This window comes from Panthera tigris, chromosome E2 (assembly GCF_018350195.1).
Source record: "Panthera tigris isolate Pti1 chromosome E2, P.tigris_Pti1_mat1.1, whole genome shotgun sequence".
Taxonomy (NCBI): Eukaryota; Metazoa; Chordata; class Mammalia; order Carnivora; family Felidae; genus Panthera; species Panthera tigris.
In genome coordinates this window covers 60,165,412-60,187,817 of record NC_056674.1, presented here as the reverse complement: position 1 = coordinate 60,187,817, position 22,406 = coordinate 60,165,412, and the positions used below count along the sequence as shown (strand labels likewise).

At 63.1% G+C, this 22,406-nt stretch overlaps 1 long non-coding RNA gene across 1 annotated transcript; it reads right to left on the bottom strand.

The window, feature by feature from the left end:
- Positions 1-13,206: 13,206 nt before the first annotated feature.
- LOC122234087 lies at positions 13,207-21,399 on the bottom strand. The gene is made up of 2 exons (XR_006211812.1): positions 20,935-21,399; positions 13,207-13,575 (listed from the first exon to the last, which is right to left on the bottom strand). It is a non-coding gene; the product is annotated as an uncharacterized LOC122234087 (long non-coding RNA).
- Positions 21,400-22,406: the final 1,007 nt, after the last annotated feature.

The following is a 22,406-nucleotide window of genomic DNA, read 5'->3' as shown; positions in this document are numbered from 1 at the left end:
GTGGGCTCCTTCCAGCTTTGATGTTAGCCCCGAGGGGCAATGTAGCCCAGAGTTGAGCGTGTGGGCTCTGAAGCCTGCTGACTGGGTTCAAAACTGGCTCCGCCCCTTCCTAGCTGCGTAGTCTTGGGCAGGCTGGCTCAGAGGCTAGGTGGCTCGTCCAGGGCCACACAGAATGGGGACACGATTGAGGCCTCTGACATCCAAATGCTGGCCCGGTCCTGACTTTCCTGGGCTGTCGCTGCCTGGGGTCCAGGGGTTTCCGCCACCGGCCCACGCTGGTTGATCCCGTGGCCTAGGCATGGCAGGCTGGGGACCCCGGTCTAGGCTCTGAGCCGGTGGACGAGGGGTGTGTGATGTCTTTGGCTGCCTCAGTTGGAGACCTTTGGGGGCTGGCAACTAAAAACTCACTGGAGCTCTCACAGAGGTCGGAGGTCTGTGAAAGGACACTGGGGTCCCTGGGCCTGCGGCAGACGTGGCTGAGCCCAGTGGGCCTCAGGGGACACGGCCCTCGGGGCAGCCCCTCCCACACGTCCTCCCACCCTCCCCTCAGGACCGGCACCCTGCTCCGCCAGCCCTCAAGGTTGCCACCTAGCGCCCTTAATCCCCGTGGCCCTCGACTTCTTCTGCGACAGGACCAGATGGGGAACCTGACGGGCCAAGCTGGTCATGCACACACACGTGCACGCGCAGGGCTCACCTGATCCCACGGCCCCAGGGCCCAACACGGCCGCCTTGTGGCTGCAGGTACGTCGCCATCTGCCACCCAACGCAGGCGCAGACTGCGTGCACCGTGGCCCCGGGCCAAGTGGATCATCATGGGCATCTGGGGGGGAGCACGTGTGACCACTGTCTCTCTGGTTCTTCCTGGGGAACCCCAGCGTCCGTGAGAGGCGGGGCCTTCAGTGCGTCTACAAAGAGTCCGGCAGCCTCTCCCTGCCCATCCGCCTGCTGGACTCCCCGTCTTGGCCCTCACTCCCCTGCTGGCGGCCACGGTCCTGTACGGGCTCATCGGGAGGACCTTGTTCCGGAGCGCATGGTCCCACCTGCCCCACCACAGGGGACGGTGAGGCCTGGCAGGAGGTGGGGACCCAGGAGAGGCGGCCCCAGGGGCCGGGTCCAAAGACTTCTGGTCTTCCAGGAAGCAGGTACGTGAGGTCTCCAGTGGAGCTGGCAGAGGGGGGGGCAGTGTGAAAGGAGGGGTTGGTAGGCAGAGGGGCGGGGAGATGGGGCAGAGGCAGAACTGGGCAGAGAGAGGATGCAGCCAGGCGTGCGTCTGTTCACTCACCGGGTGACTGCTCAGCCCCCACTCAGTTCTGGGCCCTGGCACTGGAGAGCACGGGGCACGGGGCACAGAGCAAGGGGCACAGGGCATGGGGCATGGAGCACGGGGCACGGAACATGGGGCATGGGGCATGGAGCACGGGGCACGGAGCACAGGGCACAGAGCACAAGAGCATGGGGCACGGGACATGGGGTATGGGAGCACAGGGCACGGGGCACAGGGCACAGGCCACAGGGCATGGAGCATGGGGCACGGAGCATGGGGCACGGGAGCACGGAGCATGGGAGCACGGGGCACAGGCCACGGGTCATGGAGCACGGGAGTATGGGAGCACGGGGCACAGGGCACGGGGCATGGAGCATGGGGCACAGGAGCACGGGACACAGAGCACAGGGCACGGGGCAGGCGCACACACACAGCCTGTGGGGGGCGGGGGGGGAGGTGATGCAGGACAGGGCTTAGGGGAGAGGCATGTACCAGAAAGCACTGGGGGGGTGGGGGGGGCCCTGGAGCGGAAGCGGGCCGGGCGCACTGGCCTGGCGTGAATGGCGGGGTCGAGGGTGCTTGTGACTTCGACTGCAGGGAGCGAGGAAGCCATGGGGGTCTCTGAGACAGGCCGTGGGAGATAGCCCGAGACAGGTGTACTCAGAAAGACGGAGGCAGGGGGAGGACTGAGCAGAGGGGACACCTGTGACCCAGCGAGAGAGATGTGAGAGGAAAGAGAGACAGAGAGAGATAGAGAGAGAGACAGAGACAGAGAGTAAGAGATAGAGAGATAGAGAGAGATAGGGAGAGACAGAGATACCAAGAGATATAGAAATAGAGACAGAGATAGAGAGAAAGAGACAGAGACAGAGAGATAGAAAATAGATACAGAGAGACACAGAGACAGGGAGAGACAGAGCCAGGTGCACAGAGTGGCAAAGACGTGTGTCCACAGGGCGCAGTGTGGCCCCGGACTCAGAGCTCTGGTCACACAGGTGGTCACACTTTCTGGGGCAAAAGACAGTGCCGACTGCACCCTTCTCGTCACAGTTCGGGAACGAGTTTGCTTGTCCTGACGCTGTGACTGGAGAGGGAGGCTCAGAGAGGCTCAGCGAGCAGGCGGCCCAGGTCACACAGCAGGAGCCCGGGAGCTGGGATGTCCCTTGGTCCTGCAAACCCAGCACCTACACCCTCACCCGCCGCCGCCTCTGGGCCCTGGAGACCGTGGCAGGGAGAGGCCGGCCCCAGAACGGACGAGGGGCCACCTGGAGACCTCCCGTCAGCTCTGAGCCCCGCCCCCCCCGGAGGCTCCTTGCCTGGGCCAGGCCGGTGGCTGTCCCCCAGAGGCCTGGACATGTGCCCCTTCCCCTCTCCGGTGACCCCAACTCCCTCAGACACCCTGGTCCTATCAGATTGTCCTGGGCTGCATGGGGGTGGGCTTCGAACCCCCTAGGTCTCTCTGGGTCTGGTGGCGCACTCCTGAACTGAAGGGGTGGGATGGGGTGCGGGCGGGGGTCCCGCCCAGAGGGGGGCGGCTGCACTGGAAGGGGCCGTCCAGACGGTCACGAGCGCGATGGGCTTTGGGGGAGGCGGGCTCGCGATGCCGTGCCGTGAGTTCTCTCAGCCCTCCGAGCTCTGCTTCCTGGTCCCCAAAGGGGAGACCGTGACGGCACCATCTCGAGGGAACCCGTGCAGTGCTCCCGGCTGCGTGGGGCCCCCAGGCCCCGTCCCAGGCATCAGCCTTTGCCAGCTGGGAATCTAAGCGGTCTGGGGGCAGGGTGCACCTGGGAACACAGGGCAGTGACCGGGTGCCCCCCGAGACGGAACTGTTTCGTGATCTTATCCACCAGGCCAGCCGGACATCACATGATGCCCAGCAGATATGCAGTAGCAGTTTAAGTCACTGTTTTCTTTTTTAATGTTTATCTACTTTTGAGAGACAGAGAAAGAGACAGAGCGCGATCAGGGGAGGGGCAGAGAGAGAGAGAGGGAGACCCAGAATCCGAAGCGGGCTCCAGGCTCTGAGCTATCAGCACAGAGCCCGATGCGGGGCTCGAACCCACGCACCATGGAATCATGACCTGAGTCGAAGTCGGACGCTTAACCGACTGAGCCCCCCAGGCGCCCCTGAGTCACTGTTTTAGGAATATTCTCATCACTACTCCGCAAACAGCTCCGAGGCGGGAGTTGTGGCCGCACCTTCCTGTGGTGTGTGAGCGGCCCCCAGCCTGAGCCCGTCTCCCACAGGTCACCAAGATGCCGCTCTCTGTCGTCCTGCGTGTGACCTACTGCACGCTGCTGCTGCTCAAGCCCCTTGTGGCCCGGCCCTTCCTGGACCCCCAGGTGGTTCCCTTGTGCCGCCCCTGCGTCCACACCAACAGTGCGGTCAGCCCCAGCGCCGACAACCTCAGGTCACGGAAGGTCCGGTCAGCCTTCCCGCGCCTGTGCAGGTGTAAGGCAGGGGAGGGACAGCGGCGCACAGCCACCAGCTCCAGTGTGGTCCCAGCGACCCCTCCCAGAAGGTGCTGGCCGACAGGAGTGAGGGCTCGGGTCCTCAGGCAGCAGGGCCCCCGCCCCGGCCACAGGAACCTTCTTCTGGCAGCGTCTGAGGGCCGCCCTCCTTCTGCCCAGTGCCCTGCCTCTCTCTGCTCGTGAACTGGGTCCTGCAGGCGTCGGCCCCGCCCACCTGTCCACCGGGCCAGGACAGGGGCAGACACCCTCTTTGCCGATGGCTTCCCTCCCCATGAACTAGGACAGTCGGGTGTCCTGGGTCCAAATGCTGGATGTTCAAGTCTGCATTCCATGTGGGAATCGGAGGGCCATTAGCCCCCGGGTGGGAGATCTGTACAGCTTGTAATGCTGAGCATCTCTTCGCGGGGGGGATGCCCCGAGGGCATCACGGTACCTTGCTTCCGGTCCCTGTCAACATGGCTTTCAGTGGTGGGTGCAGCCTGCCCGGGGACTGTCTTCCAATGTGGATAGAGACTACCTGGGGCCACATCGAGAGGGGACCCAGCTTCCACCGCTGATACCCAGAGATGCTTCATGGGGTAGGGGAGCCCCCACCCCAGACCGCCCCAGCGGAAGAGTGTGCCCCCCGGAGGGGCCAGCGGGGCTGGCCCCTTCCCGATCCCGCTGCTAAGCAGGAGCTGGGGGGGCAGGGACTGGGGCGAGTGGGGAGCCACTGAGGAGGCAGGACCAGCTTTGTGTGGTGATCCTTAATGATGGGGGGCTGTGGGCTCCGGGCTTTGCCTGGCACTCTCACCCCTGTGTGTATGAGGCCTGGACCCCTCTAGGCAGGCAGCCGCCTGTCTCCTGGAGGTGAGCCCTTGCTCTCCTGACCCCCGAGATGGACTTGCATCCCCGACCCTGTCCCTGTTCCTTCTGAGGTCACTTTCCTCCTGGCCTCTGTGGTGTCCGTTAAAAGCAGAAAATTTTCTTTTTCTTTTTTAAAATTTATTTAAATTCAAGTTACTTAATATACAGTGCAGTATTGGTTTCGGAGTAGAAACCAGAGATTCATCCCTTACATACAACACTCTTCTGTTTTGCCTCCCTGTTTTAATCATCTTTTTCTTTCCCTTCCCCTATGTTTTGGTTCTTAAATTCCACTTATGAGGAGCTGATTGGGAGGAGGTGTGAGTGTCGCCAGCTGGCCAAGCCCCTGAGGCCAGAGGATGACAGGACAGCGCCCACTAGGGGGCAAGCCCCCTGTTCAAGGCCACAGGGACCATGCACGACGCTTTGGATCTGTTTCCCAGCCAAAGCGGCTAAAAGCGGAAAAGCTTTGGGTAACTGGTGGGCTCAGCTGGGCCGTGAAATCCGCACAGACGTGTTGAGTTCTGATTTCTGCACGAAGTTCACTCTGCTACGGCTCGGACGCGTGCTGTCCCGGTGAGGACCGCCAGAGGGGCTACTGGCCATGGGCGTGGGCGCCGCGGCCAGGCCCGCGCCACCCCGGGGGGCGAGTGTGCGTCCCTGGACCAGCCCAGAACCTGTGCCCAGAGAGTGCCCGTGTGCCTCCGGGCAGGAGGGAGGCCCGAAACCTGTGCCCAGAGAGCGCTGGTGGTGCCCCCCGGGGCAAGTGTGAGGCCCGGGGAAGCCCGGGGCCCGGCCTTGCGTTCATCCCCTGCAGGTGCCGACGCATTAAGCACCCTTAACGGCGCCCGTCCTATCGCAACGGCCTGAATGGAGCCCAGGTTCCGCTTCCGGTTCTGTCTCCCGCGTCCCGTGCGTAGCCCTTGTGGTCTTTCCCATCAGCCCCTGGTCCCGCACAGCCCGGCGCCTCCCACCCCCCCCCGTCTGCCCACGGAACGCGAGGCGCGGGCTCCCCGCGTGGCCCTTTCTTGCGGCCCTGCCCCGTGGTGGGCGGGGCTGGCAGGTGTGCCTCGTAAGGGTCCGCCCAGTCCCCCGCGTGACCCGCCGGCTCCGAGTCCTCCGTTTCGCCGTTTTCACTACAGCGTTTCGATGTCACAGGATCGGGCGGGGCCGCTGGCGGTTAGAGCCGCCTGAGGTCCCCCCGGGAGCACCGTGTGGCCCCTCGTGGAGGTAAGACACCTGTCTGCAGTTCCCTGTGCTCCCAGGAGGGCCGGCCTGTGTGGCGGAGGGGACACTGCTCTTGGCTTTGGGGAGCTTTACCAGCAGCCACTGGGGGGGTCGCCCCTGCCAGGAACCTCCTCCAGGAAGCCCCCGGGGCAGCCCCCGGCATCATGACCTCTGTTCCCACCCCTCCTAAGACCCTAACACTTGCCGCCTTGTGCTCGGTTGTTGACTTAGGTGGCTTCTTTCTTGTCGGAGCCTGAAAATGCTGGAGGGTAGTGACCGGTTTGTGCTTTGGAATTCTTGGCGCTAGTGCTGGTGGCGTGAAGGTCCCCCACCTGTGGGTCCAGGGCTCACCCTGGGCGGTGTGTAGGTCGGGAGGGCTCGAGGAGGTCCCTCTCCTCGGGGCCCTGGTGAGGGCGGTGGGGGGAAGCCGGCTCCGTCCTCGAGGTGGGGCCGTGTTAGCAGCCAAAGCTCGTCTGGGTCGGGGCCCTAGAGACCCCGGGCTGAACAGGCCTTAGGGTGTCCTCACTGCTCTGCGTCGTGAACGGAGTGGTCCCGGAGGGTCACCAGGGCCTGGGGACACATGAACTAAAGAAATTGCAGGGAAAAACGCCGGGTAGAACCCTCAACCAGGAGACTGATTAACATGCAAACATATGCAGATGACCCCTGATTGGCTCCCAGCCCCCTTGCTTTGCACACCTGTGGATTATCCCTCGTTGTCCTAGAAGCCAGGGAACCGCCTCGGGGGCGGGCTGGGGTGGACAGCCCACCTGCTGCCTCGCTGGGTTCCGGAACATTCTCAGGACATCACTTGGTGACAGCACCCTCCCCTTCTCCTGTGGCAGAACACCTTGTCTCCGTCTTACATGGAGCCAAGCCAGGGTCGCTGCAGAACCGTGGCGCGGGCCGCTGTCTGTTCGAGGTGGTGCGTTTTCTGAAGGCTCCTGTCCCCCTGCGCCCATGTTGGCTTTTGTGAGCGGGAGGGCATCTCCTTCCTCCCCCCTGCAAGGACTAGGTGCTGACTCGGGCTCCTCCCCTGCCCGCCCCCCCCCCCCCCCCCCCGCACTGAGGAGCGTGGGGACACTGGCCCAGACCATACCTGTGGGCCGGCGGGAGCATCCGGGAAGGGAGGACGGAGAGGCCTCCACCCAGTCCGGGCACAGAGCTCCCAGAGTTTATTCGGGAGGACACAGCTGCACGTGTCGGGCCCCCGACTCCATCTGGCTTAAGCAGAGAGATTTGGTGACTGCACAGGAATTGTCCCGGAGGTGGGAGGTGATGCGGCTCCATCACCCACGGAGAAGGCTCTGGGGACTCACCCCAACCTGAGCCTGTCCTGGGGTTGAGTGGGGCTGGCATGTGCTGGCTAGGGACTCGAGCTGGGGTGCCACTCCCGTCCCTCCTGACTCCCCAGTGGTGGCTCCCCAAGTTAGAGCTGTGCTAGGGGGCCAAGTTAGAGCTTGGGGGGTACAGAGGCTGGGGAGAAGCGGGGGGCGGTGGGGGGTTAGGGCTGTGCTGGGGGGTGGGCAAAGTGGCTGGGAGGTCACGCTGCCTCTGGAGCCTCAGCCGGTCCGGGGGTCGGGGGGGGGGGGGAGAGGAGAATTCTTGGGACGCCGTGACTGTCTTTCAGAGAGCTGGGGTGGGGACCTAGCTCAGGGGTGTCCCCTGCACACAGCCTGCGCCTGCAGCCACCATGCAGGTACGGCTCCCAGCCTGCGGCTGAGGCCCCCAGGGCCCTGCCCAGAGGCTGAGGGCCACTAAGCAGAACAGAGTTCTCGTTTCACAGCAGGGAAACTGAGGCCCTAGGCGAGGAAGGAGCTGACCCCTGGCCGTCCTGGGGCTCAGGGGACAGCATCCGTCACAGCAAGGCCCCCCCAAACCCGGGATGCTGTCAGCGCCGTGTCTCCATAGCAACTGAGAGGCGTCTGCTGTGGGTTTTGTCGTCCCTGAGTGTAATAAGGGCTCCTGGTCCCCCTGGCGTCAGCAAAGGGCAGCCGCCCCTGTCAGCCCGCCTGGCCCTGCAGTGTCCCTGGAGCTGGGCTTTGAGGCCAGGGAGAGGAGGGGTCTGGGGGCCCAGCGCCAGCTCCCGTCTCCGTGGGTGATTCCAGCTCAAGCTTAGTTAACGACAGTCAGAGTCCAAACTGGCCCCCGGAGCTGTTAGCACTTCCCGCCGACTTGGTTCCAGGCCTCGAAAACTTATTTTGTGGTAGGGCACCGTGTGAGTGCCTCGGTCCCAGGGCCACGAGGACAAAGGCCCACGAACTGGGGGCCTTGAAACAACCGAAATGGAGAGTTTCACTGTTCCGGAGGCCTGAGCTGACCTCAGTGTCACTAGGTTGAAACCCAGGTGTCACAGAGCCAAGGTCCCGCTGGGGAGGGTTGTCCTGCCCCTTCCAGCTCCTGGGCGCTCTGGGCGTCCCCTGGCATGTGGCCATTGTCAGACGGCCTCTTGGCTGCTGTGTGTGTCGTGTCTCCCCTGCCGCCTGTGACATGAGGTGACATGAGGTCCACCCAGAGAATCCAGGACGATTGCCACATCTCAAGACCTCTGATTTCGTCAGATCTGCAGATTCTGGGAGTGAGAATCTATTTTATTTATGTATTTTATCTATCTGTCTATCTATCTATCTATCTATCTATCTATTTATTTAAATGTTTATTTTGAGAGAGACAGAGAGAGCGTGAGCAAGCAAGCAAGCTGGGGAGGGACAGACGGAGAGAGAGAATCCCAAGCAGGCTCCTGACCGTCAGTCAGTGTAGAGCCTGACGTGGGGCTCGGTCTCACAAACGGATCGTGACCTGAGCCGAAATCAAGAGCCAGACGCTTTACCGACCGAGCCCCCCTGGCGCCCCTGCGAGGATCTACTTTAGGGGCTGCTATTCCGCTGACCACAGCAAGTGTGAAATGACCAGGGAGATCCCGATCTGGGGCCACCCCGTGGGCTGTGCTCAGCGTCGCGAGATTATGAGGAAGGATGAGACGAGTTGCCCTCACCACGCGCGCAGGTGGCCGTGCTGGGTCTGTGTGCCTCCATATCTCCTTCTCCAGCGGAGCGGTTAGCCCAGGCTGGGTGCCACATCTCCACGAGCCTGGTGACAAGCTACGTGAGCCCTGTGGGCTCTACTGTCCTTCCCCCGTGGCTAGGGCTAACAGCAGACGCTGACCTAGGTGCCCTTGAAACAGAGGCTGCACACACAGTGCTCGGTAGCAGCCTGGCCTGTGGTGAGCTCCTAAAAACGGGGAGCTTTGAACCTAAAACGGGGATGAGAATCCCCGTGGAAATGAAGGTGTGGCCTCCTTGTGAGGTCAGAGGAGAAAATTCTGGTGTGAAGCACTTTGTAAAACGTGCTGCCCTTGTCGGTGGGGCTGGGGGCTCCACGGTGGGGCCGCAGGGGCCCCTGGCACCTCGGTAGTGACTGGGAAACCCGCTCGTCCCTAGCGAGCCCCCGTCCGCCCGTGCTTAGCTGCACACAGGCCTGGCAGATGCATCTACAGGGTCCGAGGCAGGCTTCCCGGGACACGGTCCGCAGAGGGGGAGAAAACCACGTACTTGACCAGAGATCGAGGCTCAGAACACGGAGAAGCAAAACCCACCAGCAAAACCAGACATCTGAGGCAGAAACGGGCAACGGACTTGAATATGGGTTTTATGAAGAAGATGTACAACGGCCAGTGAGCACACCACGGGTTCTCCGGGTCCCACCCGCGGCCTTTAGGGTGGCCGCCGTCCAAAACACAGTGTGCCGGGGACGGGGAGAAGCTGCGAATTCTGCGCCCTACCGGCTGTTGCAGAAAACGGCGCGGTGGTTCCTAAAAAATAAAGTAACGACGATTGCCGTGACCCAGCGGTCCCGCTGCTGGCCGCACGCCCACGGGATTTGGAAGTAGGGTCCTGGAGAGCTGTTTGCTCGCCCGTGTGCACAGCAGCGCTTCTCACGACAGCCAAAGGGCGCAAGCAACGCGAGTGTCATTTTCGGATCCATCAATAAGGACAGCGTGGGCCATGCACACAGTGGAATGTTCCTCCGCCTGGAAAAGGAGGGACTCCTCACACCTGCTACAAGGTAGACGAGCCAGGAGGACTCTGTGCTCGGTGAAATCGGCCGTCATGTAGGACAGCCGCGGTGGGGTCCCACTGACACGGGGTCCCTAGAGGAGTCGGGTTCAGACAAACAGGTGGGGGCACTGGGGGCGGGGCAGACGGAGTTTAATGGGGCAAGTTTGGGAAGAGGGGAAGGTCGTCGAGGGGACGGATGGTGGGGGCGGCAGCGGGACCACATGAGGGCGCGTCTGACGTTCCTCAACTGCACTCCGAAGTGGTTAAGACGGTCAGTTTTGTTCCGTGCATTTCACTACACTAGACGGTGTTTTCAAGAAGGGGGAGCCCGGTAGATGTGCCGTGCCGGGGCACCGGGTCACCTCCTGTGCTCTGGAGCCAGAGCCAGCTCCCCCACGGGCGTCGAGTGGCCCCGTGGGTCCCCTGTGCTGATGCAGCAGGTGTCCACGAACTCCGGTTTGAGCTCCGTGTGCCCCTCGTCCCGGGTCCGGGGAGACCGCACGATGCAGAAGACAGTGCGGGGCTCTCCCGGACCCCCCACCAGCAGGCGAGGCCAAGGGGCTACGAGGGCACAGGGCACGGGGAGATGGGAGGCAGGGACGGAGAGAGCCACTGGAATAAGAAGGACAGGGGAAAGGTATTTCGATCTGGAACAGAAAGGTGGAAATTGGGACGAAATTCTGCTTAGGGGCTACGCGCTCCATCCAGTCGTGGTTCCCCAGGACGGGAAAGGTCAGTGTTTGCAGAAGGAGTGGAGGAGGCAGAGATGCTGCCCGCTGCCCGGAGGGAGGCTGTGGGGCATCTGACCAGCTGGGGGGTGAGGCTCACAGAGGGGGTGCGGGCGGTCAGACAGGGGCCAGGAGGGAGGGGGGCCAGAGGCGGCAGGCGCTCGGGAGGGAGCCGGAGCCAGTTTGGGTGGACAGACCCAGCGGAAAGTGGGGGTCCTTCCCTCGTCACGACAGCGCCGTCTGTGAGGGGGCAGGCGCGCTTGCCCTGGTGGGGCCCGTGTGGTGGCGGGCGTGGGGACACTGGGCACCTTGTCACCTGCTCGAGATGAGCCTCTAGGGCGAGGCCTGACCTGATGGGGTGCGGGGGCTCCTGTGGGGTGGCGGCAGCGGCCGGCCCCCGGGAGGCACAGCAGCCACGGAAACCCCTACAGGGACAGTGACCTGGCCTAACCAGGGGCCGCGACCGCTGCCTCCGAGTGGCGTTTAACTCGCCTTCCGTAGCAGGTGTGGCTGTAAGGAAGCGCGGAGGGAAAACGATGCTCTGGGGAGCACGAGCCTTCCGGTGTTGGGGCGGGGGGGGGGGTGCCCTAACACGGCGAGCCTCGCCCCCTGCCCCGCGGCCACCTTCGTCCGGTGCAGGAGGTGAAACCCGCACATAAGGAGCAATGATGCACGGTCTACAGTGACAGGGCCCCGGGGTGAGTGTCCAGACGGGGCCACTCCATGGGGCCGCGTGACAGGGCAGGAGGTGTTCTCTCCCAGCGCCTGTGGGCGGGGCTGCCACCTGGGCCTCCCTTGTCCCTCGGAGCTCTGTGCATCTGTCTGTCCTCTTAGGAGGACACCCGTGATGGGACCAGGGCCTACCTGGTCCTGCATAATCTCATCTTAACCCGATCACCTCTGCAAAGACCCTATTTCCAGACACAGTCACATCACAGGTACCAGGGGTTAGGATGTAGACATATCACTTTGGGGGACATAGTTCAAGCCCTCTGACGTTTCAGAGGAATGGGCAGGATTTGGTGTGGAGAAGACCGGGGAGGGCACCCTGGACAGAGGGCACAGCACACAGAGAGGCGTGGGGGCTGCATGGTGGGGAGCAGGACCTCGCTGGCAGGTGGGTGCGGGGAGGTGACGCTGAGCAGGTGTCGTGCGTCACGAGAGGAGCTAGACCCTGGGGGGATGCTGTCGGCCGGGTGTCCCACAACAGAGCCCCTGCACACGTTTGCTGCTTCCTAGGGAGATGGCCCGGCCGCGGCTCCTGTCCCCGGGGATGATGACAGGAGCCAGGAGAGCCAGGGTTCAGGCTGGTGACAGCCAGGGGTGACAGGCTTCGGCTCTACCGACCGCGTGACTCCGGGCTGTCCCTGCCAGCTGCCCATGAGCACCCTTAAGACAGATGCCCGTCCTGGGCGCCTGGGCGGCTCCGTCGATTAAGTGTCCGACTTCGGCTCGGGTCACGACCTCACGGTTTGTGAGTTTGAGCCCCGTGTTGGACTGTGTGCTGGGAGCCTGGAGCCTGCTTCGGATTCTGCGTCTCCCCGTCTCTCGGCCCCTCCCCTGCTCATGCTCTCTCAGTAATAAATAAATGTTAAAAAAAAAAAAAAAAAAGATGCCTGTCCACTGATGGGGTCCATCCACACGATGGAGTAGCGCCTGGCCTGCAGCTGTGTCGCCGATAAACCTGGAAACATGAGTGAAGGAAGCCGGGCACAAAGGTCCCCAGCTGCTTGATCTCACTTTCCTGAAACGTCCAGAGCGGGCAAACCCGTGGGCCCGGGAAGTGGATGAACGGCGGCTGGGGGTTGGGGGATTCGGGGAACAAGGGGAGTGGCTGCCAGTGGGTATGGGGTTTCTCTGGGGGCGATGGAACATTCTGGAATTGGAGGTGGCGTCGTGCGTCACTGCTAATGTTCTAAATGCTGCTGAATCGTGCACGTGAAGGGGGACAGCTTTGCCTCAATTAAAAAAAGACACTCCAAGGGGAGGCTGGGGTGGTGATGCTACCCAGGTGTCCCTGGGTGACCCGTGCCCCGCTGGGGTCGATCGGAGCTGGCCGCGCTCGCCCTGTCGGGGGCAGAGCGGAGTTTGGAGGGCGCCAGCCCCGGTGGGAGGGGGATAAAACGGTCGTCACCCCCGAGGCACGCACAGTGCTGGCGCAGGGAGGCCACAATCCAGGACATACTCCGTGGCAGAGATGGAAGGAGGTCCCTTGACTTTGAGTAGAGTTTGGGCGCAGCTGGCTTTGAAGGAGCGAGCAGGTGTCGGGGGCGTTCGGGAAGGTCGCGCATGGACAAGTGTTTCTGGGAACAGGGAAGGACGTGTTGGGGTTCAGTACACAAGTCCTTTGTCTTCTCAGACGGCGGGGTCCCAATCAGGCCCCGGAGCCAGCTGCAGCCTCAGGAGAGGACGGGACGGGGCGTCCACGGCGGCGCACCCCAGCCCCCGTGGGCGCCCGAGCTGGACCGTGGGAAGCACCTCACCCCCCAGGCTGTCCCGGAAGTTCCCGCTGCCCTTTTGACGAGTATCCCCCCAAACCGAGTCGATGACAACCCAACACGGGTTGAGTGCTTGACAAATCACAGCCGAGGCATTTTAGATACGACAGTTAAAGTAAGACCGCGCGAGGACTCCTTTGTGCAATTGACTCTGACACGGGACCTGGATTTAGACGGAGAAACTGACCTTTTTCTGCTCAGGTCGTTTTTAGCGTATTTTGAAACCCAAGCGGTGTCTGCTCTTTGTCGCGTGAGCAGTTGTGGCTTCCAGCTCAGAGCGGCGGGATCTGTCTGCCCGGTGGTGATACAGCTGGAAAGACAGAGGGCGCCCCGCCTGGCGTTGCCGCTGACCGCGCCTTTAGCCACTTGGACCCTCTGTTTCCTCCTCTGTAAGACCAAGTGGGGGCCGGAAGCGTTCACATGCGGCAGATGTTCCCAAACTCTGACCCGCGGACCTGTGTTTCCGTGGAACATTTCATCTGCAATGAAACGGGCAAGAGAAAGGTTGGGCACTTCAGAAGCCGAATTCTTACGGGAAACCGTCTTCTGTTCTGAGTTATGTCTTCGTATCGTTTTCAGTGTTAAAATGTGATTTTGGGAAGTCAGCGGTCTGGAAAAACAGAAAAGCGACAGGTCAGGGCCCGTGTAAACCCGGGGTGGCCGCTGACCGTCCTCTGGGTTGTAAGTTCCGGGAGTCTGAGGATCCTGCCTTGGGAGCCTCCCTCCCGGCGCCCAACTCTGAGACCCAGTGCCAACCCCTGCGGGTGGGCCGTGTGCCAGGCTGGAGGCCCCGGGGTTGGGCGGCCCGACCACGGGGCAGCGGGCAGGCAGGGCCTGCACCCCCCACCCCCTCTGCCCCAACACCGGCTCAGGGGTCAGCCGAGCAGCAGTCCTGCTCTGAGCCGAGGTAAAGGAGGGTCCCGGGTTCCACAGATGACGCTGTGTGGGAGGAACGTGCCAGGTCCTGGGGCAGCCGCGGGGGTGGGAAGCGACGGGTGCTGTCCGGGGAGAGCGGCCTTTGAGGGTGACAGTGTGTCTGCCACTGGTCTGGGAGGGTGTGGTGGGAGCCAGCGTGGCAGTGCGGCCCTCGTGGCAGTGCCTGTGGGGCCAGTGGGACCCTCCCACTTTGCAGACCAGGCAAGGGAGGCTCAGGGAGTCAGCCTTTGGACCGGAGCTTGCTCCCCTGGGCCACGGAGGCCCCGCCAAGGTCACCTGTCTGCCGTGACGACTTCCCTTTCCTGTCCCTCTGTCTGTGGGAACAAGTGTGTCCCCAGCTCTGCTCCTGTCGCCTTGGGGAAAGGGTGTTCATCCCTGTTGCTGAGTGGTTTCCACCTGCCGGCTTCAGGGGCCCGACTTCCCTTCTGACCGCAGACGTGGGCAAGGTCACTCCTTCGTTACCTGTCGGGCCGGCAGGAGCACAGAGGGTCCTGGAGATGTTCGCCTGAGGTCGGGCGGCTGGGAGGGGCCGCGACGGGAAGGCCAAGGGCTCCTGGGGCCGGGGGTCATTTCCGGAACTTTTAGACGCAGACCATCTTTAGCGTCTGTTTTCTCACCTTCGCGATGAACGTAAAATTGTAGGGGCGGGCAGAGGATCACGTACTGACAGGTGCAGGAGGTGGTCCCATCACAAGCCACCAGGGAAACACAAATCAAACCCGCGGCGAGACCGGCCTCGCGCCCCCGAGGGCAGCTGGAAGGAAGAGCCGGTGGCAAGTGTGTTCGAGGACGTGCAGAAAAGAGAACGTCAGGCGCGGCTGCTGGGGACGTGAAAGGGGGCAGCCGCCGCCCTGGCCGTCCGCCGGCTCCCCAGAGGGTGACGCCCATCCCCACGTGGCCCAGCAGCCTCCCACCCCGCGTGTCCGCCAGGAGGGACCCGACGCGCGGCCCACCAGCGCTTGCACGTGGATGTCTGTGCCACTGTTACTCCAGCAGCTGAAGAGCGAGAGCGGCCTGAGTGCCAGCCGCCGGGATGACGACGTGTGTCCGTCCGCACGTGGAGTCCGCACCGAGGCGCAGCCGGGACGGCACGCCGAGGTCCAGACCGTGAAGCGCCCACGGACGGCAGTGACCGCCGTTCCGTGCACCCGACGTCGGCCGGCGAGCGGCCCGTCGGGTTCCCGCCTTGGTTAGCCGCGGGGCCCTGTCCTTAGGGGAAGCACGTGCCCCAAGTTCGTGGCCTCTGACGTGCCCTTATTTGGAATACAGCTTCACGGGTGTGGCTGAGGGAAGGCTGTGGGTGAGGTCGTCCCCGATCAGGGTGGCCCCAAGTCCAGTGAGAGCGTCCTCGTGAGAGACGGGTGAGACACGGAGGGGCCCAGAAGGAAACACCCCTGAGACACGTGCACCCCCCTGTTTATAGCGGCACCATCGACAAGAGCCAGAGTGTGGAAAGAGCCCAAGTGTCCATCGAGGGATGAATGGATAAAGAAGATGCGGTTTACATGTACAATGGAGTATCACTCGGCCGTCAAAAGGAAGGAAATCTTGCCATTTGCAACTGCGTGGGTGGAACTGGAGGGTATCATGCTAAGAAATTCGTCAGAGAAAGACACATATCCTAGGACTTCACTCATATGAGGACTTGAAGAGACAGAACGGACGAACATAAGGGAAGGGAAACAGGAATGATGTAGAAACAGGGAGGCGGACAAAGCAGAAGAGACTCGTAAATACGGAGAACAAACGGAGGGTTACGGGAGGGGTTGTGGGAGGGGGGGATGGGTCAAATGGGGGAGGGGCACTAAGGAATCTACGCCTGAAATCATTGTTGCCCTAGATGCTAATTTGGATGTAAATTAAAAAAATAAAAAATAAAACAAGTTTAAAAAAAAAAAAAGAAAGAAAACGCCCTGAAGAGACAGGCAGAGAGCCGAGTGATGTGTCTGCACACCAGGAGACACCAGGCATGACGGCCATCGGCCATCGGGAGGAGAGGCCTGGAGCAGACCCTCCCCCGCAGCCTTCGGCGGGAGACGGCCGTGCCCGCACCTTGATTTCAGGCTCTGGCCCCCAGAACTGGGAGAAAATACACCTCTGTGGTTTTGGCCCCGCGACTGGCATCGGGGGAGGAGGGGGCCTCGTGTGGAGGGGCTCGGCCTCAGGTGACGCAGAGTTCCTCGTCCGGGCTGACTTCTGGTCCCGTGTCCCCACTCCCAGCATCCCCGGGGGACCGTGCAGAGTATGGAGTTAGGGCCTTCCGTGGCTCCAGTCCCCGTGGCCCTCCCCTGCACGCCTGTCCCAGGGGAGCCGAGCGCCCAGACGGTCCCTCCCGCAGCCGGCGGTTTTCTCAAATGCCCGTCGGCCCTTTAAGGTTCCCACAATTTGGCGACTGAGGCGGTCACGCCAGACTGTCTGCTTTTCTCTTTCATCGAGCGATCCGCCGAGCGCGTGATGTGGGAATCCTTCGCTCCCGGTGGCCTGTGGTCAGCTACCAATCCAGCCTTCCTCAGAGCCACCTCTGGGTACCACCACACCCGTTTTCCTTCGAGTGGGAAGGACATTTATCTTCTTCCTGGGTGAGGGTCACAGCATCCGGACGCTCACATGGTACGTGTTCACCTCCCTGAGCCCCGGTCTCCTGTCCGTGAGAGTGGAGTTACCTGGGAAGGGCGGGGACGGCTGCTCTGAGGCCCCGCGGACTGCAGGTGCACAGCCAGCGTCTGCGGGAGGCGGTGTCCCCGTGTTCACCGCAGGGTCCCACTGTGGGCTCGTTTGCTCTAAAATTGGGGTGATTCATACAAGGGGGGCATGCAGTTCCCCCCCCCCCCCCACGTACATTATACGCCCCGGCGTGTCACTGTCACTTTTGATTTCGGGATTTGACTTTCAGAAAGTCTAAGGCCAGGAGAGAATTGGATTTTCTGTTCCCACGGGTTTCCCTTCCCTTCCACGGCCAGCTTCACAAACCCTGCTGTCCCTCCATCCCCCGCGTCTGTCTGCTCCGGGCGGGTGACTCTCTTACCACGTGCAATTCCGTAGCGTCCTGCGTGTGGGGCCCCCTGGGCTCCCAGAGAGGAACGTCTCCATCTCACAACATAAAGACAGAAAAAATAGCATTTATTGGTGTTCCCACCCATCTTGCCAGAAGAGTCTCCACACACGAAGAAGCTGTTCGTGATTAGAAGCTCCCCCGACTTGGAGCTCTCCCTGGAAAGCTCCAGTCTCGACAGACACCCTCACCTGTTTTCATCGAAGGAGCGGCCTAGCCATTCACGTTCTAGGAAGTGTCCCCCTGCTCCCCACGTCTGGGTAAGTGCAGGCCTCTGTCCTGTCCCCCAGCTCAGGCAGTGACAGTCCCTGCAAACATCAGGGACTCCGCGCTCCGCCGGTTCCCGGGGCTTTTCCCCGAGGCCAGCGGCCGTGCACTTTCAGGTTCATGGCACGGAATGCTACAAAGCCTGTGCGCGACGGTTGGGATTTGATACGGTCTGTGATTTTTACGGCTTCGTCGCAGATGTTTGCAACCCAAGCCAGGTTCTATCGTTTCAGCGCGAGCCGGGGGAGAAAGACGGACGGGCACCCCCACGGCCCGTGCTGCGGCCTTGATCTGTGCCGAGGTCCGCTCGCTACGCCCGCTGTTTCCGTGCAAATGTGGGTCAAGACAGAATCTCGCGGAGCCTCTGAAGGGGCTTGGGGGCCTCCCCTGGGTTCCCTGGAGCACACTCTGAGCACACTCCGATGTAAATGCACAGCAGAGATGGTGTTTCCTTGTTCCTTCCCACCCGGTCCTCTGTCGGGCAGCCGGAGTGTCCGGGTGGTCAGCTGGCCCCCTCCGGTCCAAGCACAGAGCCTCTCGGGGGCTGTTTCTGTCTGCCTCTCCTCCCCGCCCCCGCCCCACCTCTGCAGGGGGGGCACCCTCCGTGTTCCCAGCTGAGGTGGAGGAGGACTGGATGGCGGCCCTGGGGCTGCAAACACTTGCAGGGGGAGCTCACGCTCTGCTATGCAGGGGGGTGGGAAGGGGGGGCAGGACCCAGCTCTGGCCACTGTAGGGTTTCAGATGGCTTCTAGCTCGCTGCTGCCTCAGGGAACCCCGGGGAGGGAACATTGAATCTGGGTGCTTCTGGGCTCAGATATGGCACCCCGGCGCACGGGTGGTAGAACGTGTGGCTGGCTTCTTCCCGTCCCGGCAGGGCCTGGGTCCCCCGGAGGCTCACTCCTCAGTCTGACCTGGACAGTCCGCCCGGGCCTTGCCCACTGCACGTGCTTGTCCCTCAGGGCCGGTCTCCCCATCTCAGGGCCGTCCGACCAGCAACCGTGATTCCCCCTTTCTGAGTAGGCAGCGTCCTCGGGCGGGTCAGGATGCCGACAGCTTGGGGGTGGGCGCTCTGCCCCTCACGCGCTCTCCACATACCCGCGGCTCGTGCTTGAACCCACACCTCGCGTCTCCCCGCTGGCGGCCTTGCTGAGATCTCTGTGCGCTCGCTCGCAGAGCCAGCCCCGTTTTCCCTGGAGCTTACAGCCGCCTCCGTTTCAGGCCCCACCTAGCGAAGTGGCTGGCCTGGCTCTGGCTCACATCTCCACGTGATAAGTGGCACCCACGTCATGCCCACGGGGAGGCTGCGGGGCCGCAGGGAACTTTCACTTTCTCCTCGTTAAGTGTTAGAAGCCTGCCTGCAAGGCCGTGTCGCTGCAGGGGCCCCTGTGAGGGGGACACTCAGGACGCCCAGAAAACACACGGAGGGATATGCAGCCCCAGCCCCAGCTCCAAGGAGCTCCTGCTATGGTTCTCCCTCCACGAGGTAACCCCGGCGGCTGTGCCCACCGCGGTCACAGGCAGGGTGCGTTCTGTCCCCGCCAACGGGCTCAGAAACCACGTGGTGTGTGTTGGCCGAGGGCGGAGAGCGGGCAGTGGGCTGTGGCCGCAGACTCCCCACCGACCGTAACATGGGCCGGGGGCCAGGCTGACTCCTCTCTTTGCCCGCCGTGCTCCGCGTTCTGTCGGCTGAGAGCGGGCAGCTGGAGCTGTGCCCGTTGTGGGGACAGCGGCCCAAGGAGGGCGCCTTGCGGGCTTGCTGCTGGGGTGAGGGGTCCGCTCAAAGGAGCACGTCCTGCCTTAGGAGCGTGTTCTGCGCTCCGCCAGTGCCTGGGCCTCGCCTGTGTGGGCCTTGCTTCTGTCGGACTGTGGACAGGTTGGGGACGTCCGCTGCCTTTCTTGCCGCGGCTCTGACCGGAGAGCGGCTAACGATGGGATTCCAAGCGTTGGACCGAGGGCTGCTGAGAATTTCTGGGAGTTGGGGTTGGTGGGGCCCCTCCGTACGGGCGAATGGGGTCGGGGGCGTCTGGGTTGCTACGGTCAAAGAAGTGACAGACCCGTGGGACCGCACCGACCTGGGGAGGGGCCAGGCTTCATCCTGTGTCTTCCGTTGGCTTCGAGCCCGTGCGGCCGACGCTGAGACGGGGTGGGTCTGGCATCGGCCACGCACGTCCACGTAAGCCGGGGAAGGGGTTTTCCCTGTGCCTCGAGGGGGCTTGGCTCTCCCGTGACCGTGTAGCCTCTGCTTTGAATCTGGTCAGCTTAGCGATGTGGGTCCTGGGGGGGGCGGGCAGCCTCTGGCACGGGCCGTCGGGGTCACCTGTGTCTCTGAGACATTTGGTCCTCAGATTCTGTGGTTGTACAAGGTTATGTATTTGGAGTCCTCGGAAATATGGTGCATTGTTGCACTTCTGTGGGGTGAGTGTTGCACACACCCTCTCTTGTCCCTCCTGCTGCATAAAGCTTTTAAAGTATTTTGGGTCTCGGGATGCATAAAGTTTCGAGTTTGGGTTTCTAGCTCTCTGGTAACCACCACTAATCTGACTTCTGACCTCGTGAAGGTGTGCGGTGGGCGTCCTGGTGGCGGACTCTCCACACCGTACGGGTCGGCCTCCCGTGGCACGGTGGCAGCAGGGCCACTGGGGCTGTGGCGCACTGACACGCAGAGGAGGCGCCCAGGCCGCTTCTGTGGCTGGTCTGCACCGAGGAGCTTGGTGGCCCCCCCGGGGCAGGCTGGGTGGTGCCGGCACCAGGTGCTCAGGCCGTTGGGTCCATGTCACGATGCCCCATACGGCCGGGGGACGAGTGTGACAGCCCCAAGGTGGGCGGTGACAGAACGTGGGCGGTGGCCACACTTGTGTTTGCGGGAGCCACTCCGAGAGAGAGCGAGCCCCTGGCTGCTTCTGAGTCCCGGAGCCGCATGCAAACCCAGCATCAGGGAGGGGAAGCTCCCTGTCCGCACCCCCCACGCCCCCCCCCCCCCGGCCCTGTACAAGATCCTTGATCCGGGAGCCCGCGGGCGGGCGGCGTGGCCCCTGGCAGATCCCAGCCGTTGACACAGTGAGGGCCCGCGAAGGTCTTAGCTCCCCTGACAGCCGGCAGCTGGGTCAGGGTCTCACACCCGCGGGGGGCGGGGGGCTCACCCCTGGGGCACTAGTGGGCAGGAAGCACCGTCCGGCACCTGGCACAGCTCCCAGAGCGATGCTTGAGGCTTGGGAGGCTCTTTTCCGCGGAGATTGTACTCTGGGAGGGGAGGGGCGCAGCGCTCCGCCTCGGGTGTCCCTTCCTTCCAGGTTTGTGGGTGGAGCCACCGTCCCTCCCGCTCCCCCCATGCTGTTCACCGTGTTGTCCGGGCTTCCGGAGGCTCAGCCGCAGGATGGACGAGTGGCAGAATAGTCGCGGGTGGGGGGGGTGCTGGGACGTGTGGGCGATCGGGCGTGGGTTCTGTGGGGTCGGGGTGGTCTTCATACCCCGCCCAGTTTCCGAGGGGCTGAGACCTGGGTCCGTCCCCTCCCCGCCACCTCCCTGCCTGCGTGACGAAGGCCCCCATCCCCACCCCCACCAGGCTAATAAGAAACGTGCTAACCAGGTCTGATCACTTGCCATGTGGGCATTTCTCAGACTTGCAGAGAAGAATCTGCCGGGAGCTGATGAAACGCAGACTCCCAGGCCCGGGCCCCCTTCAGCCTGGCGGGGAGGCCCCTGCAGTGTGTATTCTCCAGGCTCAGGGATGCTCTCCGGCCCCCAGGAGCGGTGGGGTGGCTGTCAGAAGAGGGAGAGGCTGGCTCTGGCCGGACAGGGAGGGACACAGGGAAACCCCCGGGGCCGCTGTCTCCAGTGAGGGGCAGGCCCACCAGCAGGGCTGGGGCCTTGGGTTCAGAGGCGCCCCTGGTGACAGATGGGAGGCTGGCCGGCAGAGGGTGTGTGTGTGCACTGTGCACAGTGGTTGCTCGTGTCACAGAAAGTCTCCCAGCCTCCCCCTGCCCATCAGAGGCCAATGATGCCATCCCCCTCCTGCCAGGTTGCTCTGGAAGCATTTGTTGCTGCCTGGCCCGCCTTCTCCGGTGCTCCCCTCACCTGAGCTCCTCCCACGCTGGTGGCTTCTGCCTTTCTCCCGTGTTCCATCCCAGCTGGGACAGCTCTGCCTGGCCCCGACCTGCCTCCATGGGAGCCCCTCCCTGCCCCTCCTCGCCCCTCCTCGCCCCTCCTCGCCCCTCCTCGCCCCTCCTCGCCCCTCCTCGCCCCTCCTCGGGGAGACCAAGGGTAGGCCCACCGGGTCAGCCTGGAACACATGATACGGCAGCAGGCTCCTGTCACCCGACCTGCTGGCCCCTGGAAACCAGTCGCTGCTGACCCCTAGCGTCAGGAGTGTCCGCCCGCAATTCCTAGAGCCGGGCTGTCCCCTCCCCCACACTGGGTGTGCGGGCAGCTGGGGATGGTCCGTGCGCCACGCAGGATGGTGCATAGCGATGGCCTGGGTAGATGGCTGGTTAGGAGGAGAACTGGGTCTGGTGGTGACCTTGAGTGTGGGCCGTGGGCCGCACGTGCCGAGGAGCCGTGGTGGGGCATCACCTGGTCAGAGCTGGCTCTGGGGAGACGCAGCTGGTGAGATGCGGAGGGCAGCGAAGGCGGGAGACCGGCGGAAGAATATGGGGTCAGGATCTGGGTGGCGTCCTGGGTGTGGACAGACAGGGCTTTGGGGCTGGCTCACTTGACTGCTGGCCTTTCATTCCCTTGTGACATTAGCGACCTGTGTGCCCCTGCCAGCTCCGGCTAGATAGCAGGTGCCCAGGAGGCAGTGGCCAAGGCAGGCCACGCCCATGGGGAAGGGTCAAGGGGCAGGGTCCCCAGAGTGACCACTGCTATGGGGGAGATGACAGGGTGTCAGGACGGAGGGTCAGGGCAGGTCCCCAAGCTGAGAGGCGCGTGACGTGAAGGGCAGCCTTTCCCAGCGACCAGACCCTGGAGGCGAGGTAGCAGCCAGAGTAGCGTTGTGGGGCGTGGTGGGGGACCAGGGCCTGGAGGCCACCTGTGCAGCAGGAGCTCCTGGGGGCCCGG